We start from the raw sequence: 11421 nt of genomic DNA, 5'->3' as shown, positions 1-11421 counted from the left end.
CAGCAAACTCGGAGAAAAAGGACCATCAGAAAGGGGCTGAGAGGCAGATGCGTACCCGGGTGCCTGTGGGCCCCGGCAGGCTGGCCCAGGTGCTGCCTTCCCCCGTCTCAGAATTGCCAGACCTCATGGAGGTCTGACCGTGCAAACTCAGAGAAAAAGGACAATTGGGAAGGGGCTGAGAGGCAGGTGTGTACTCGTGCCCTGGGGGCCCCGGTGGGCGGGCCCAGGTGCTGCCTTCCCCTGTCTCAGAATCCCCGGACCTCGCGGAGGTCTGACCGAGCAAATTCAGAGAAAAAGGACCATTGGGAAGGGACCGAGAGGCAGGTGCGTACTTGGTCCCCTGGTGGCCCCGGCGGGCAGGCCCTGGTGCTGCCTTCCCCTGTTTGTAAATCACCGGACCTCACGGAGGTCTGACACGGAGGTCTGACTGACCCTCTCCCTAGTAATCCGGAGGAAAATCATCCCCTTTCATGTAATCCGTGCACACAAGGTGACAGAGGAGACCCAAGGCGCGAATGTACCCGACCTCCTGGAGCCCTCGCTGGGATCGGGGAGGCAAATGAGCCCTCATCGGGACTTCCAGGCAAGCCCGGGCATCTGGTCGCCCTATTGGAAAGCCGAGGGGATAGGCACGACGAAATGGCTGAAGGGATAGGTGCGACCAGATGGCTGAGGGAATAGGCGCGACCAGATAGCCGAGGGGAAAGGTGCGACCAGAAGGCCGGACTCGAAAGGGAAGCCATCTGGTTGCTCTGTGCCCCGAGGAAAGAGTGAGCAGGCGCCGGGGCATGTGGGACCGGAGGCCCAGGGTCCCAGCTGCGCCCCAGCCATGGAGGCTGCGAGGGGGACCCGACGGGCCCTCCGACCCGGGGTCTGCGGACACCTTGACAAGCAGGGGAGGCCTGCAGGGGACTGACAGACCCCTGTCCTGGGCCCTTGGTGGAGCGGCAGGCCAGGAATCGGGATTAGGGCTGGAGCCCCCGAACAGGGGCCCGGCGGGGCCCCTGGACCCAGCCGGGTCTCCCAGGCCTGGAGGCACAGGGATAGTCTCGCCAGGCCCGCCGGACCCTGTCCTGGACGCCCTGCCATGCGGCAGGACCCAGGACGGAGCCGGGGGAGGAGGCTGCCCTGAGGGCCCCGGCCGGAGCTCCTGAACCCAGCCAAGCAAGGCGGGGCTCCCCGGCCACAACAGAACCCTGTCCCGGGCCTTTGGCACTGCCCTAGGCTAGGGGACGGGGCCCATGGCTGGAGCCCCTGACCCAGGGCCCGGCAGTGCCCCAGGACCCAGCTGGGGCTCCCAGGCCCGAAAGCGCAGGGAAAGCGTCCCCGGGCCCGCCGGACCCTGTCCAGGGCACCCTGCCATGCCGCAGGACCCAGGACAGAGCCCGGGGTGGGGAGGCCGCCCTCCCCGGGGCCCTCAGGGGCTCTGGCCAGAGCTCCTGAACCCAGCCAAGCAAGGGGAGACTCCCTGGGCACAACTAAACCCCGTCCCGTGCCTTTGGCAGTGCCGCCCTGGGGAGTTGTTGCCCGGGCATAGCCCATCTGGTCCCTGGCAGAGAACCACCAGCCCGGGAGGGGTGTCCCAGCACACCCTGCCCTTAGCAATCCGGAGGAAGACTACCCCTCTTTCTGGGAACCTGTGCGCACCGCGAGGCTCAAGGGACCCTAGGCTTGAACGTGTCTGACCTCCTGGAGCCCTGGCTGGTATCCGGGAGGCAAATGAGCCCTCATCAGGACTTCCAGGCCGGCCCGACCATCTCGTCGCCCCATAGGAAAGCATTGCGCACGACCAGATGGCTGAGGGGAGAGGTGCGACCAGATGGCCGGGACCGAAATAACGCCAATCTGCCTGCCCCGAGCCTTCGCAGGAGGGCTCCTGCCTGCCCTTGGAGGGGTCGGGGGCTGTAGGGCTCGGGGGCTGAAGGGCTCAGGGGCTGCAGGGTTCGGGGACTGCAGGGCTTGGGGGCTGTAGGACTCCGGTGCTGCAGAGCTCGGGGGGGCTCAGAGACCCCACGCTGAGCCTCAGGCATGGGGAGGCCCGCAGGTGCTCCTGGGGCCCAGCCACCCGGGGAGGACTGCCCGGGACCCATGGAGCCTTGCAGGTCTCCGGGGCTCTGCACCAGGGACCCTTGACCCGGGCAGATGGACACTAGGCAGGCCGCTGAATGGGGGCTACCAAACCCCAGGACCTAACCGAAACCCAGGCCCGGGGCCGGTCCCTGCTTCTTAACCCAGCCAGGCCGGTGAGATCGGGGAGCCTGCCCAAGCACGAGGGACCCCTGTCCCGGGCACATGGACCCTTAGGACATGCGCTCGTTTTCCACACATTTTTTCCAAAATTCTGCGTAGTGGCACTAAGCCAACTACGCCCAGCCCTAACCAAACTCTTACTACGCAGTGGAAAGGACTTAGCTAGCCACCCCCCAACCTGGCCCGGTCCCTGCTTCTGATCCCAGCCAGGTTGGGGGAGCCTCCCTTGGCCCGATGGACCCCATCACGGGCACCCGGACCCTCGCCAGGCCGCACCACAGGGTCGTGTGGGGTGGGCAGAAAACTCCGCTCTGCCAGCATAGCAGATAAAGCCAGCCACCCCTGCTCCCCGGCCCGGTCAATGCTTCCAAAAGCAGCCAGGCCAGGGAGAGCCTCCCCGGGCCCCGGTGGACACCCTTCACCAGCGCCCGGACCCTCAGCTGGCTTGTAGGACAGGGGGCTCCTGTACCCCGGGACCCGCCAGATGGAGCATGAGCCTCGGGCCTGGTTCTAGCTTCCGAACTCTAGCCAGACTGGGGAGACCCTCCCCAGGCCAAGGTGGACCTCCGTCACCAGCACCCAGACCCTCGGCTGGCTTCCAGGATGGGGGGGCTCTCGCACCCTGGGACACAGCACGAGCCCCGAGCCCGGTCCCAGCTTCTAAACCCTAGCCAGGCCGTGAAGAGCCTCCCCGGGCCCCAGTGAACCACCCCGTCCCCAGTGCCCGGACCCTCGGCTGGCTTCTAGGACGGAGGGCTCATGCATCCTGGGACCCTGGGACACAGCACGAGCCCCGGGCCCAGTCCCAGCTTCCGAAAGCCAGCCATGCCTGGGAGAGCCTCCCCGGGCCCTGATGGACCCCAGTAACCAGCGCCCGGACCCTATGATGGCTGCCCGGACCCTATGATGGCTTGCAGGACAGGGGGTAACACACCCCAGGACCTGCCGATGGAGCTCAAGCCCCAGGCCCGGACCCAGCATCAGAACCCTAGCCAGGCTGGGAAGAGACTCCCCGGGCCCCGGTGGACCCCAGTCCTCAGCACCTGGAACCTCGACTGGCTTGCTGGATGGGAGCTCCCGCACCCCAGGGCCTGCCGGATGGAGCTGAAGCCCCGGGCCTGGTCCCATCTTCTGAACCCTAGGCAGGACGGGGATCCCCCGGCCCCGGAGGATTCCCCGGTCACCAGCACCCGGACCCTTGGCTGCAACCAAGGCGGGTTAAGCCCAGGCCACGTCCTCGCCCCGACGACCTGCCTGGGAAGCCAATTTTTCTCGGCTATTAAGCCCCCACTATCAGAACTTTGGGGAAGGACTAAAGGCCTTCCCGCCGTTTTGAATCCTCCGGGCGGACTGCACAGACCCCACCTGTTTAACTCTCGACAGTTGCACGCCCTCTTGAACTCTCTCTTCAAAGTTCTTTTCAACTTTCCCTTACTGTACTTCTTGGCTATCAGTCTCACGCCCATATTTAGCCTTAGATGGAGTCTACCACCCGCTTTGGGCAGCATTCCCAAGCAACCAGACTCCAAGAAGACCCGATCCCGGCGTAGATGGAAGAAAACGCCAGAGCGTTAAGGGGGAGCCGGGGAAGGCCAGCCTCCTGCTGGAGCAGGGGCCTGGCCTCCCGGCAGCCACGCCCTCTTTCCCGAGTTCGCTTCTAGAGGGGTTACGCCCTCGCCGGGAAGCTGGCCCCGCAGGAGGGCACCCGAGGTGCACGAGTGGGCAGCCGGTGGGACACCACGGACAGCCACACGCGGCACGCAGCCAGACCAGGAGCAGTCACCAGGCCCCTGCTTGGGGGCCAGGCGCGCCAGCTGCATACATCCGGGGCAGGACCCAGTGAGGGACCTTGCCATGGGCGATCGGGGGGTCTGACCTTGTGGGGGGATGAAAGGGAAGTGGAGCTCAACCTGCGATTGCCCTAGCCACGCCCCGGCAGGCTGGCCCGGGTGCTGCCTTCCCCCGTCTCAGAATTGCCAGACCTCATGGAGGTCTGACCGTGCAAACTCTGAAAAAAAGGACAATTGGGAAGGGGCTGAGAGGCAGGTGTGTACCCGTGCCCCTGGGGGCCCCGGTGGGCGGGCCCAGGTGCTGCCTTCCCCTGTCTCAGAATCCCCGGACCTCGCGGAGGTCTGACCGAGCAAATTCAGAGAAAAAGGGCCATTGGGAAGGGACCGAGAGGCAGGTGCGTACTTGGTCCTCTGGTGGCCCCGGCGGGCAGGCCCTGGTGCTGCCTTCCCCTGTTTGCAAATCACCGGACCTCACGGAGGTCTGACACGGAGGTGTGACTGACCCTCTCCCTAGTAATCCGGAGGAAAATTATCCCCTTTCATGTAATCCGTGCACACAAGGTGACAGAGGAGACCCAAGGCGCGAATGTACCCGACCTCCTGGAGCCCTCGCTGGGATCGGGGAGGCAAATGACCCCTCATCGGGACTTCCAGGCAAGCCCGGCCATCTGGTCGCCCTATTGGAAAGCCGAGGGGATAGGCACGACCATATGGCTGAAGGGATAGGTGCGACCAGATGGCTGAGGGAATAGGCGCGACCAGATAGCCGAGGGGAAAGGTGCGACCAGAAGGCCGGACTCGAAAGGGAAGCCATCTGGTTGCTCTGTGCCCCGAGGAAAGAGTGAGCAGGCGCCGGGGCATGTGGGACCGGAGGCCCAGGGTCCCAGCTGCGCCCCAGCCATGGAGGCTGCGAGGGGGACCCGACGGGCCCTCCGACCCGGGGTCTGCGGACACCTTTACAAGCAGGGGAGGCCTGCATGGGACCGACAGACACCTGTCCTGGGCCCTTGGTGGAGCGGCAGGCCAGGAACCGGGGCTTAGGGCCGGAGCCCCCGAACAGGGGCCCAGCGGGCCCCTGCACCCAGCCGGGTCTCCCAGGCCTGGAGGCACAGGGGTAGTCTCGCCAGGCCGCCGGACCCTGTCCCGGGCACCCTGCCATGCGGCAGGACCGAGGACGGAGCCGGGGGAGGAGGCTGCCCTGAGGGCCCCGGCCGGAGCTCCTGAACCCAGCCAAGCAAGGCGGGGCTCCCCGGCCACAACAGAACCCTGTCCCGGGCCTTTGGCAGTGCCCTAGGCTAGGGGACGGGGCCCATGGCTGGAGCCCCTGACCCAGGGCCTGGCAGTGCCCCTGGACCCAGCTGGGACTCCCAGGCCCAAAAGCGCAGGGAAAGCGTCCCCGGGCCCGACGGACCCTGTCCAGGGCACCCAGCCATGCCGCAGGACCCAGGACAGAGCCCGGGGTGGGGAGGCCGCCCTCCCCGGGGCCCTCAGGGGCTCTGGCCAGAGCTCCTGAACCCAGCCAAGCAAGGGGAGACTCCCTGGGAACAACTAAACCCCGTCCTGTGCCTTTGGCAGTGCCGCCCTGGGGAGGTGTTGCCCGGGCATAGCCCATCTGGTCCCTGGCAGAGAACCACCAGCCCGGGAGGGGTGTCCCAGCATACCCTGCCCGTAGCAATCCGGAGGAAGACTACCCCTCTTTCTGGGAACCTGTGCGCACCGCAAAGCTCAAGGGACCCTAGGCTTGAACGTGTCCGACCTCCTGGAGCCGTGGCTGGGATCCGGGAGGCAAATGAGCCCTCATCAGGACTTCCAGGCCGGCCCGACCATCTCGTCGCCCCATAGGAAAGCATTGCGCATGACCAGATGGCCGAGGGGAGAGGTGCGACCAGATGGCCGGGACCGAAATAACGCCAATCTGCCTGCCCCGAGCCTTCGCAGGAGGGCTCCTGCCTGCCCTTGGAGGGGTCGGGGGCTGTAGGGCTCGGGGGCTGCAGGGCTCAGGGGCTGCAGGGTTCGGGGACTGCAGGGCTTGGGGGCTGTAGGACTCCGGGGCTGCAGAGCTCGGGGGGGCTCAGAGACCCCACGCTGAGCCTCAGGCATGGGGAGGCCCGCAGGTGCTCCTGGGGCCCAGCCACCCGGGGAGGACTGCCTGGGACCCATGGAGCCTTGTAGGTCTCCGGGGCTCTGCACCAGGGACCCTTGACCCGGGCAGATGGACACAAGGCAGGCCACAGAATGGGGGCTACCAAACCCCAGGACCTAACTGAAACCCAGGCCCGGGGCCGGTCCCTGCTTCTTAACCCAGCCAGGCCGGTGAGATCGGGGAGCCTGCCCAGGCACGAGGGACCCCTGTCCCGGGCACATGGACCCTTAGGACATGCGCTCGTTTTCCACACATTTTTTCCAAAATTCTGCGTAGTGGCGCTAAGCCAACTACGCCCAGCCCTAACCAAACTCTTACTATGCAGTGGAAAGGACTTAGCCAGCCACCCCCCCCACCTGGCCCGGTCCCTGCCAGGTTGGGGGAGCCTCCCTTGGCCAGATGGACCCCATCACGGGCACCCGGACCCTCGCCAGGCCGCACCACAGGGTCGTGTGGGGTGGGCAGAAAACTCCGCTCTGCCAGCGTAGCAGATAAAGCCAGCCACCCCTGCTCCCCGGCCCGGTCAATGCTTCCAAAAGCAGCCAGGCCAGGGAGAGCCTCCCCGGGCCCCGGTGGACACCCTTCACCAGCGCCCGGACCCTCAGCTGGCTTGTAGGACAGGGGGCTCCTGTACCCCGGGACCCGCCAGATGGAGCATGAGCCCCGGTCCTAGCTTCCGAACTCTAGCCAGACTGGGGAGACCCTCCCCAGGCCAAGGTGGACCTCCGTCACCAGCACCCAGACCCTCGGCTGGCTTCCAGGATGGGGGGCTCTCGGACCCTGGGACACAGCACGAGCCCCGAGCCCGGTCCCAGCTTCTAAACCCTAGCCAGGCCGGAAAGAGCCTCCCCGGACCCCAGTGAACCACCCCGTCCCCAGTGCCCGGACCCTCGGCTGGTTTCTAGGACGGAGGGCTCATGCATTCTGGGACCCTGGGACACAGCACGAGCCCCGGGCCCAGTCCCAGCTTCTGAAAGCTAGCCATGCCGGGGAGAGCCTCCCCGGGCCCTGATGGACCCCCGTAACCAGCGGCCGGACCCTATGATGGCTGCCCGGACCCTATGATGGCTTGCAGGACAGGGGGTAACACACCCCAGGACCTGCCGATTGAGGTCAAGCCCCAGGCCCGGACCCAGCATCAGAACCCTAGCCAGGCTGGGAAGAGACTCCCCGGGCCCCGGTGGACCCCAGTCCTCAGCACCTGGAACCTCGACTGGCTTGCAGGATGGGAGCTCCCGCACCCCAGGGCCTGCCGGATGGAGCTCAAGCCCCGGGCCTGGTCCCATCTTCTGAACCCTAGCCAGGCCGGGGATCCCCCGGCCCCGGGGGTTCCCCCGGTCACCAGCACCCGGACCCTTGGCTGGAACCAAGGCGGGTTAAGCCCAGGCCACGTCCTCGCCCCGACGACCTGCCTGGGAAGCCAATTTTTCTTGGCTATTAAGCCCCCACTATCAGAACTTTGGGGAAGGACTAAAGGCCTTCCTGCCGTTTTGAATCCTCCGGGCGGACTGCACAGACCCCACCCGTTTAACTCTCGACAGTTGCACGCCCTCTTGAACTCTCTCTTCAAAGTTCTTTTCAACTTTCCCTTACTGTACTTCTTGGCTATCAGTCTCACGCCCGTATTTAGCCTTAGATGGAGTTTACCACCCGCTTTGGGCAGCATTCCCAAGCAACCAGACTCCAAGAAGACCCGATCCCGGCGTAGATGGAAGAAAACGCCAGAGCGTTAAGGGGGAGCCGGGGAAGGCCAGCCTCCTGCTGGAGCAGGGGCCTGGCCTCCCGGCAGCCACGCCCTCTTTCCCGAGTTCGCTTCTAGAGGGGTTACGCCCTCGCCGGGAAGCTGGCCCCGCAGGAGGACACCCGAGGTGCACTAGTGGGCAGCCGGTGGGACACCACGGACAGCCACACGCGGCACGCAGCCAGACCAGGAGCAGTCACCAGGCCCCTGCTTGGGGACCAGGCGCGCCAGCTGCATACATCCGGGGCAGGACCCAGTGAGGGACCCTGCCATGGGCGATCGGGGGGTCTGACCTTGTGGGGGGATGAAAGGGAAGTAGAGCTCAACCTGCGACGGCCCTAGCCACGTCCCGGGGCGAATAACGATCGAGCGACCCTCAGACAGGAGTAGTCCCGGGAGGAACCTGGTGCCGCAAGGTGCGTTCGAAGTGTCGATCATCAATGTGTCCTGCAATTCACACTAATTCTCGCAGCTAGTTGCATTCTTTATCAACGTGCGAGCTGAGTGATCCACCGCCAAGAGTCACAGGCAACTTTTCAAAAACGTTCGCCCACCTGCGGGTGCAGGAGAGGCGGGATGAAGACGATGCTGTCCGTCCGCTGCCCGCGCGGCAAGACGGTCCGGGCGCCCCGTTCAAGGCTTCTCCTCTGGGAGTCAGACATCACTGTTGGGCGAAAAAAAACATTGGCAGCCGTTCGGCCCGGGAGTCCACACCCACCCACCCACCTGGGGGGCGAGCGAGAGGGCTCCCGGAGTGACTGGAGCAGGCGGCCATGCAGCCGCCGGCCCCTCCCGGGGTCGACCAGGAGGGACTGTGCGAGTCTTCAAACCCCTCAGCCCAGCCACACCAGACCGGGTCGAACTAGGTACCTGGCAACAAGGGAGGGTCACCCCACCTGCACATCAGCCGTCCGTCGCCGGGCAGCCCGAGCTGTGCCAGCGGGCTGGCAATCGGCCCACCACCACCCTCGCCTGGGTTCGAGGCGCCAGAAGGGAAGAGCCAGGTGGCTCCCCATCCCGCACGCCTCCCACCGAGAGGAGCCGGGGGCCCCTCGCAGGCCCTCGGCCCCTTGTCTTCCAGGCTGCCCTGCCGCGTGAGAAGGGCCGCTCCTCCGGAACCTGGTCAGGTCGGGCCGGGACTCGGGAGGGCCCAGCCGTCGCCTGGGCCTTTTCGACGGAGGGGTAGTGCCAGCCAGGGGATGCACTGCCATTCGGTTTCCCCCCTCACCGCTGGGGGAGGTTGTGCCAGGTGAGCTTGGGTTCCATCTCGGAGAGGGCCAGGGGCTGGGAGCCTCCCGTCATCCCCGGTCCCTTGCGCGTCGGTCGGGCCTTCCCGGGGGGGAAGGGACCCGCCAAAGTCCCTGTCCTCAACCGAGCGCCCCATGTGACCATGGACCGCTCCACCAGCCGGGGTGCGCCAGGGCAGGGCCAGGCCCTGTGCCTACGGTGCATGGTCGCAGGAGGCGGGCCGAGGGCTTCAGGCTGGCACCTTTGGTCGCTCGGGCCGCTCCGCCGTTGCCGACCCCGGCGGGGCAGATCCGAGGACCTCACTAAACCATCCAATCGGTAGTACCAACGGGCGGTGTGTACAAAGGGCAGGGACTTAATCAACATGAGCTTATGACCCGCACTTCCTGGGAATTCTTCGTTCATGGGAAATAATTGCAATCCCCAATCCCTATCACGAACGGGGTCAGCGGGTTACCCGCACCTGTCTGTGAAGGGTAGACACATGCTGATCCGTTCAGTGTGGCGTGCGTGCAGCCCCGGACATCTAAGGGCATTACAGACCTGTTATTGCTCGATCTCGTGTGGCTGAACGCCACTTATCCCTCTAAGTAGTTGGACGCCGACCGCTGGGGGTCACGTAACTAGTTAGCATGGAGGAGTCTCGTTCGTTATCGGAATTAACCAGACAAATCGTTCCACCAACTAAGAACGGCCATGCACCACCACCCACAGAATTGAGAAAGAGCTATCAATCTGTCAATCCTTTCCATGTCTGGGCCGGGTGAGGCTTCCTGTGTTGAGTCAAATTAAGCTGCAGGCTCTACTCCTGGTGGTGCCCTTCCGTCAATTCCTTTAAGTTTCAGCTTTGCAACCATACTCCCCCCGGAACCCAAAGACTTTGGTTTCCCGGAAGCTGCTCGGCTGGTCATGGGGATAACGCCGCCGGATCGCTAGTCGGCATCGTTTATGGTCGGAACTACAACGGTATCTGATCGTCTTCAAACTTCCGACTTTCATTCTTGATTAATGAAAACATTCTTGGCAAATGCTTTCACTTTGGTTCGTCTTGCGCCAGTCCAAGAATTTCACCTCTAGTGGCACAATACAAATGCCCCCGGCCGGCCCTCTTAATCATGGCCCCAGTTCCGAAAACCAAGAAAATAGAACCGGAGTCCTATTCCACTATTCCTAGCTGAAGTATTCAGGTGACCAGCCTGCTTTGAACACTCTAATTTTTTCAAAGAAACACTTCGGACCCCCAGGACACTCAGTCAAGAGCATCAATGGGGCGCCGTGAGGCAGGGGCTGGGACAGGCGGTAGCTCGCCTCGCAGCAGACCGCCAGCTCGATCCCAAGATCCAACTACGAGCTTTTTAACTGCAGCAACTTTAATATACGCTATTGGAGCTGGAATTACCCCGGCTGCTTGCACCAGCCTTGCCCTCCAATGTTTCCTCGTTAAATGATTTAAAGTGTACTCATTCCAATTACAGGGCCTTGAAAGAGTCCTGTATCGTTATTTTTCGTCACTACCTCCTCGAGTCGGGAGTGGGTAATTTGCCCGCCTGCTGCCTTCCTTGGATGTGGTAGCTGTTTCTCAGGCTCCCTCTCCGGAATCGAAACCTGATTCCCAATTACCCGTGGTCACTATGGTAGGCACAGAAAGTACCATCGAAAGTTGATAGGGCGGACATCCGAATGTATCGTCGCCGTCACAGGGACGTGCTATCGGCCCAAGGTTATCTAGAGTCACCAAAGTGGCCGGGCGAAGCCAGATTGGTCTTGGTCTGATAAATGCACGCATCCCGGGAGGTCAGCACTCGTCGGCATGTATTAGCTCGAGAATTACCACAGTTATCCAAGTAACAGATGGAGCGATCAAAGGAGCCATAACTGATTTAATAAGCCGTTCGCAGTTTCACTGTACTGGCTGTGTGTACTTACACGTGCATGGCTTAATCTTTGAGACAAGCATATGCTACTGGCAGGATCAACCAGGTAGCCGCACCTGCTGACGGGGTGGATTCGGGGGGCCGCGTGCCCATCTCCCTGACCGGACAACCTTCACGCACCCCTCACTCTCGGGAGCCTGCTGGGAGAAGGAGCCCACCCACCTGGGCGGGAGGGATCGCTGGAGGGGTGGAGAGGTGCGGTTGCATGGGCACAGGCAGGCCCAGCCATCTCCCCCAGAAGGGAGAGGCAGGCCAAGGCGCAGTCTGAGCGAGACACAGGGGTGCCGGAGCCTGGCGGCAGCGACACACCTCGGA

The 11421-nt window shown here is 64.0% G+C and overlaps 2 pseudogenes; both read right to left on the bottom strand.

Moving 5' to 3' along the window:
- Positions 1-8294: 8294 nt before the first annotated feature.
- On the bottom strand, positions 8295-8448 carry LOC146829898 (5.8S ribosomal RNA; annotated as a pseudogene).
- Positions 8449-9372: 924 nt separating this feature from the next.
- Positions 9373-11155, bottom strand: LOC146829897 (18S ribosomal RNA; annotated as a pseudogene).
- Positions 11156-11421: the final 266 nt, after the last annotated feature.

Source organism: Triturus cristatus, chromosome 5_2, assembly GCF_964204655.1.
Source record: "Triturus cristatus chromosome 5_2, aTriCri1.1, whole genome shotgun sequence".
NCBI lineage: Eukaryota > Metazoa > Chordata > Amphibia > Caudata > Salamandridae > Triturus > Triturus cristatus.
This window is presented reverse-complemented; position numbering and strand designations above follow the sequence as displayed.